Source organism: Drosophila grimshawi, unplaced genomic scaffold (assembly GCF_018153295.1).
Source record: "Drosophila grimshawi isolate 15287-2541.00 unplaced genomic scaffold, ASM1815329v1 contig_1367, whole genome shotgun sequence".
In the NCBI taxonomy this organism is placed as follows: Eukaryota; Metazoa; Arthropoda; class Insecta; order Diptera; family Drosophilidae; genus Drosophila; species Drosophila grimshawi.
In genome coordinates, this window is record NW_025062889.1 from 8,833,269 (window position 1) to 8,841,168 (window position 7,900).

Here is a 7,900-nt window from a genome sequence, read left to right on the forward strand (position 1 = left end):
ATCAGCGCTCGTAAAATTTACGTAAAATTCATTAAGCGCAACAAAAGACGCCAGCGAATAACAGGTTGCAGCTAGCAAAGGGGGCATGCCACACACCCTCATCTCCCCCACAGGGAATCATTTTAGACAAAGCGCTGCATAGTTGATAAGGCGCCTTGTCATCTCTCCCTCTCTCTCTCTCTCTCTCTCTCTCTCTCTATTTTGCTCCATGCTTGTGGCGCCTCCGCGTGTGTCAAGTGGAGCAGCAGCAGCAGCAGCAAACGCGTCAAGCTCCACTGAAATTTTTGTCATCTCAAAGAAAGATGTGATGGAAGTGGCAAGCAGTACACATTAAAATCATAATCATCATCGTTATTATATATCCCATTATTACACACACACACACACACTCACATATATATACACACATATATATATTCCCCATTTTCATATTCGAGTGTTGCGCGACGAGGCGCAGCTTGGCTCCTTAAGTGGCAGCCCAGCACCATCATACCTCACCTCCTTGCTCCATGCACCTTGACTGACAGATTAGCCTTCAGCTGACATTCAGTTTGCTGCCCCAAATTTAAAGCACTCCAATTCTAGTCCAAAATAGAGTTTACCTCCATCTCTCTCCCCCACTCTCTATCTGTCTCTGTGTTTCTGCTGATAGATTAACGGCGGTTTGGGCAACACGCATTACAACATGTTGTGGTCACACTGGTTGTGTCTATCTCTCTCTCTCTCTGTGTGTGTGCGCGTTTAGTGGGGGGCATGTAATGAGTTTTATGTGGCCGCAGTTTGCGCGCCTGGGCATACTTTCCATGACAATTTTCGGTCGGCTCTCAATTTATAGAGCCGATAAGCGGCCGGGGCTTTTATGCCGCTAATGCCGGTAATTAACGTCTTTTGTCAAACCGATTTGAGCTGAACTCAACTCGGGATGCCATTGTTTGGTTGACTCGGTTATCATCAGGTACACAGCGTTGCATGCATGTTGTCTGTCCTTATCTGTGGCAAATAATCGACAGACGTCCATCTGAGTGTAGTGCATTAATTTTTGGTAATATTACAATTGGTTCAAATATATCTGTTTATATCTACTGCCAATAACTCTATTAGTTTAATCAAGCAATCAAAAACCGTAATGGTCACACTTACCGCAATGAGAGATGTCCTTTTTAGGGTAATTGCACACAAATATTAAATGGTCCTAATAATGAATGCGATAAGATTTTAATTAGTGTTATGCAAATTAAAAATGAACACACAAACTATGGGCTACAAACCTATATTAGTATAATCAAATGGCTACTGCAAAACAAACAAATTATTAATGCACATTTAGTTCATGTCATGTTGCATCATGTTGTACAACTATTTCATGTCTATTTGGCACAGAACACAGAACACAGAACAAGCTCGAATTCATTTTCCTAATATGCATGCTCAGTGTTCGTCTTCGGAATACATGAAAAATGCACAATGTTGAGGACTACATACAAATTGACATGTTCAAGTATTTTCTAATGACTCTGATAAGTGATTAGTTATGAGAATAAGACGAAATGTGGAAACTAAGTTTTGATAATGCAACTAACATATTCAAATGTATACATAAATATTTATATAGATAACTATAATCGCCGACTGCAAAAGAAGCTCTCAGCTTATTGTTATTATTCAAATGCTAGCGAAAGTTATGCACATGAAAAATGGAAGAAGAAAAAAAAACACTATTCAAATCCAATGGAAAACAGCAGCAGCGGAAAATGCTTTTGGGCAAAGCGCTTTTCATGTCAGCCATAAAAATAGCAGACGCATAAAAAATTAATAAGCAGTTGCCAGTGGGCGTTGATGGGGTGTGGCAACCAACGGATGACGGTGACGATGACGATGACGACGACGACGACGTCCATTGTCCGTTGTCCGTTGGCCATTGTCCATTGTCTTGTCATGTTGCCGGAACAAAATAAAACCCTTCTTCACCTGGCTCGGCTAACCGAGCGAGACACTTCATTAATGCATAATTCAAGCGTTTGACCAGTTTTCTCCTTTCAATATTCAATTTGAATGCCGCCCCGAAGCGAAACATAGTTTTTCCAAACTGTCCACGGTGTCCACTGTCCACTGTCCGCTGTCCACTGTCCGCTGTCCACTGTGACCAGTGTTGTTTTCCTTTGGCTTCGTTTTCAGGGTTGCTTATTTATTTGCTTTGTGTGGCGCTGATCACTTTGCTTCCACCAGCTCCTGGCTGCTCCTGGCTGCTCCTCTTGCTGCCCTTGCTCCTCCTCCTCCTTTCTGCTTCTGTCTGCTGCGTGCAACTGCTGCATTATGCAGACAATTCGATTTACAACAACATCAAATGCTGATAAACCGTTTCTAGTTGTGACCAACGGCCATTGTCTCCATTGCGAGCAGTTTGGGGCACAATTGAAGCAAACAATTGTTGACCCGCCCACTGCTGCTGCTGCCGCTGCTACTGCTGCCACTGCTGCTGTTGCATGCGTTAGTTGTTTATTAAATATAAATGATTGTCACTTGCGGCATGTTCGAAACGAAATGTTGACGGCGATGATTGCTTGAATTTCATTGAGTGCAAGTGCCCCGAGGACTGCTCCCCATCTCTTCTCCACTCCTCCTGCTCCTCTTATTGCGATTCCTTGTCCTCTTTGTTGTTGTTGTTGTTGTTGTGCTGCAATTGCTTGCAATTGGGAAACTAGAACTTAGAACTTAACTTGTCCGCTGACACTTGGGCGCCACTTTTCCACAAGTCATCATCGCTCGATGGAATTGATGATATTGATATGCGACGAGTATTGGCCATTTATTACTTATACTTATACTTATCCTTGGACTGCTTACAACTGCTACATGCCACATAAATAAGCAAGTCATGGCGGCGACAGCGACATTTGGAAATGAAATGATTCGCCGGATGTTGACCACAAAATGCCATTAAAAAATAATTACGCATTTTAAATGCCATTTGCCAGAAGCAAATAATAAATACTGCATTTAATTATTGATTGTTTTAACGCTTGTATTTATGATTGTTAACAATATGTGCACAAGTATTATCAATATGAATCACGTTTTACGCATTGTTAACGTATAGTTTCCAATTTGCAATATAAGCAGTCGTCTGCCAGACCAATTCTGATTTGATACCCTGCTTAAAACTCATCTTTCCACTGATTGTTGCTTGTTAAAGTGGTCCGATCTGGTCATCTAAAAACTATGCAGTGTCTACAGCAAAAAGACAGATGAATTTCGATTCCACTCATGATGCTGATCCGGAATATATATATATATATTATATATTTTGGCCTTTGATGTGTTGCACATGTGAAAAGAAAAGCATCTACACGAAATAGGTTTACTTAGCAAAGTTTGACTATTGACGACACACTAGCTGAAATTAGTTTAATAACTTTTATTGAGTAAATGCCGAGCAATTAAACTGTTGATATATGCATGCATGCATATTTATAGTTTCGAGTGTCCTTAAACATTTAAAATGCAATTAATTGCAGCTGAATGTCAGTAAATATTCATTTTGTTCGCATAAATTAATGGGCCCGTAATTGCTGGCAATCGATGCTTTTGACCCTTCAGTAAAAAAACACTTAAAAGAGAATAAAGCGGAATATATATAAAATGTATAATTAATTTATTAACTAGCCCAGTTTGGCTAATACGCTTACTTAATCGCAGTGCAATTGTGGCTCAAAGTACTTGGCCACAATTTCTGGTCTTGTAAATGGATCGTTTATTGGCAGCAGCAGCTCAGTGACAACTGTGGCAGCAGTTGTAGCTTCGTTGTGTGGCAACATGGCAACGTGGCAACAGAACAACAACAGAAATGTTTGTTCGCGTGCATAATGTACACTAATTGTGGCATGTTTTAAATAAACTACAATTGCAAATGGTGCATTTCACTGGGACACTGCCACATAGTTTGTTATTATTCGCAACTGCATTACTAGCAATTGTTGCAGCTATTTGCTGCTGTTGTTGCAGTTGTTGCTGTTGTTGCAGTTGTTGCAGTTGTTGCAGTTGTTGTACTTAGCATTGCTGCCTTTCCGTTTCCGCCTGCGGTCGCATTTTTCTACGTAATTGCAAATGGTTACCGCTTGTGGGCGCCATTGTTGCATGTGCAACATTTAATGTGCGACAATTAAATCAAGTTTTGTGGAATATACTTGTATCATTTTTGTTTGTTTATTTATTTTGTTTTTTTTTTTTGGCCAGTTGCTGCTGGCACTAAGATAACAGGCCAAGATGTGCCTGCAGGCAGCAGCTGTGCCTCAACTCAGGTGGCAAGCTACAACTGTGTGTGTGTGTGTGTGTGTGTGTGTGTGTATCATGGCATATGCCATAATCATATTTAAGAGTTTCCCGGAATATTCGTGCAACTGCAACCTCATTTGCAATTGCTGGGCTGGCCAGTTTGGCTGGGCGGCTTATGTGTTTCTGGCGGCTGTTTGGTTGGAAAACCACAAATTAAGCAGAGAAATCCTTGCCGTGCATGCAACCGATGGCGCCGCATCGTGTCGACACAAGCAAAAAAAAAAAAAACAACACTCAAACAGGCTCTGGTCGAGTGACTACGACTTGAAGATACCCTGTAGCCAAGTCTGCCTTCTATTATAAAACGGACATGGCTTAGATATTGGTAGATAGACAGATATTGAAATGCACTCCGTGAAAAATTAATGTAGACTCATCGGATATATATATTATATATCTATCTTTAAAACTGTGGCTTTTATAGTTATCGGTAATCGATTTATATCGATCTTCGCAAATGCCGATACGGCTTTTTACTTTTTTCTTTGCTAAATCGAGTTGGTTTTTGTGACGCAGAATTTGTATATGAATGTGCCTTGTGGCTTCAGTGATGCCTCCTTCTGCCTGCTGCATTGCTTCATGATACCCTTTTTAATCATTTTCAATGGGTGACACAATACAAACACACAGAGCAACATGTAACAGCCGACCGCAATGTTATGGCTGCAGCGTGCGGCGGTGAGGCGTGGCTGGTCTGCAGCGCCAGATAAATGCCTGTTGCCCCGTTGCTCGTTCCACGTTGCACCTTGCATGCAAATAAAAACGCATAAGGGCAATGCGACGTCAAAGCACAGCAGAGCAGAGCAGAACAGAGTAGAACAGAGCAGAGCAGAGCACTCACGTAAGCGCTCGTGCGTTTATTTGCCGTTTCCGCTTCCGTTTGACGTCATCGTCATCGCTGCTGTCGCTGCTGCTGCTGCTGCTGCTTCTGTGGTCAGTTTCAATGCTTCCATTGCTCGTTAATAACTCGTTGTTCTTGTTGTTGTTGTTGTTGTTGTCAATGACACACAAAAATGCGCAGCATTTTGCACATGGCAATAAACTGCCGCCCCTTTGCATGACTGCATAAGACTGCATTTAAATAACAGAAAAATTAAGTGTTATTCGCCGACTGCTGCAATTTGCTGCAGCACCACTGTTCTTTGCGGCGCCTAATGAGCTTAAATGCAGACCTTTGACAACGCCTAGGAAAATACTTAAAAAGCAAATCAAAACAAGTTAAGATTGTTTGAGCATGATAAACAGCGGAACAATACTCCCTACACTCAGAGAAAAATCTCGTCTTGAGTTTTAGAAAAGGGTAACTCAGCAGAAGGTATTTTTTAAGGTGTTTTTTATGTGTACACAAAACTCTTACACTACATCTCTGGTTACTTTTATTATTATAAGCATTGGTATTTTAAGAAGGATATTTTTTCCAAAAATTAAACCATTTTTTAGAAATATTTTCAATCATTCAGAAACATTTCCAAAAAATCATTGCTTTTGAAAATGGGGTCGGTTTTGACAAAGTTATATCAGCGAAAAGAACCTTTTTTTAAAACCTTAACACTATTATGCAGATGATTAAAAGTGAATCCTTAGCTGTTGTGAACTGGGCAAACATGTGTTTCTGTTGCCAGCTTGGACGTTTGTTGTTAACCATTGGCATGCGATTATTGGCAACAGTTAAGTTTGTAAGTAAGTTTTACAAGCAGAGATTGACATAAAAGTTACTTGCTTACTTGCAATCACAGCACACAAAGCACCAGCCAGGATGCCACAGACCAAAGACCTAGACCCCAGCCGCCCAGCCCCCCTAAAACCCAACTCCAACTGGCGGCAGTCGTGTCAAAGTTGAGCAGCATCCATGACACTTGGACCTTCATTTAGTTAAGCTGACGTTATTGTTGATGCCCCCACAGCTGCTGCTGCTGATGCTGCTCCTGTTCAACAACAATGGCAACATAGTCGAACGACAGCATTATCATCAACAACATGTTGCTGCAACAGTGGCAGCAGCAGAAGCAGCAGCAGCAGCAGCAACAACAATACGCTCAGATAGCATCAGCAAAGCATTGTGCTCTGATGACATTGCTGTTGCTGTTGTTGTTGCTGTTGTTGGTGTTATTGTTGTTGTTCCTGCTACTGTTGCTTGCTTGTTGGTTATGCAACAGTGTAAGCAAGTGCAACTCTCTCAACTTGCTGCTATTTAGTGTTGTACTTTTTTTATGTGCTGCCCAACCTGCAACTAATAACAATAATGTGCAACGTTCTTCATGGCAATAGTGTCGTCTGGCCAAGAAGAAATTCTCTCTTGGTTGCAAGTTGCAACTTGCAAGTGGCTCAAATGATGCCTTAACTGATGGCAACCATTTAGCCAGCTCATAAATATTATTTAGTTCGAGAGCGCAGACAGCAAAACTTGGTCAAGTTCTGAGTTGCGGTTGTAAAACAGTTTTGTGCTTAATGAAGCGAAAATTCTCTCTCGATGCAACTACACTTGACCCATTACGAGTCTGATGTGTGTGTGTGTGTGTGTGTGTGTGGTCAGCACAAGTTGTATCCTTTCGTGCCTTATCGGTAGCACAAGTATCTGCGGCCATCGAGTGTGAAAGTTAACAATTGGCTTCAGCACTTTTCGCTTTCTCTCGATCAGTTAGCACTTCAACGCGAAATCGATTAAGTCGCATTCACACACAATAAATGCTTTGAATTTAGAGAAACAACAAACAAAATAGACCCAGTCATATTATTAATCACATCCAAATTCCTCATTAAGATTAGAGATCAAAGACTTAAAGATTCAAAGCAAAACGTATTTGAAATTAAGCGACACAAATCGATATGCGATAGCGATAAAAGATGCAATTATAAAGACATATCTAAATGATTTATAATATGCCTGGACATTTTACTGATCGACTATAGAAATTTCAGCAAGAAACACAGCATTTGTTAAGGAAACACGTATTTTCAAATTGAGCAAATTACAATTAGCAATTTTACTATTTATTTAACAGCCGCTTTCGGAGTATCTGCTAAGCGAGCTCTCTCGACTATAGTCTGCTTGCTTGTGACATAAAAATATAAATGATACATGCTCAGCTTGAGTGTGGCGTCAATCTAGCACACACCCAATGTGGCAAGTCGCAGCAACACCAAATTGAAAGGAAATGAGCTGCCATATATATTATGCATAGTTCAGCTATCGTTTGCTCTATCAGATTCAGCTTTGGCGGCGAGCAGAAAAATGGCGCAACAAATGATTGACATGTGCGGCATTTGCTACAACATTTGAACTGTTGCCAGTTGCCAGTTGGCAGTTGGCAAGTTAATACCAGCAAAGATTCATCCCCCGCGCACCCCCTGCAGCGGAAACGCAGCAGCAGCAGCGGAAGTTGCGTTTGCTGTGTGTGTGTATGTGTGTGTGTGTGTGCTTGTGGCAAGAAAAACTTTGGCAAAGTGAAAAACTTGCTGTCAGCATTAGATAAGCGCTTGAAGTTAATAGACTTGTAAAACACACGCTCCACACGCTGACCCCCGGTCGAGACTTTTGCTGGCAACTTGGCTCTTTTTCGTATTTTTG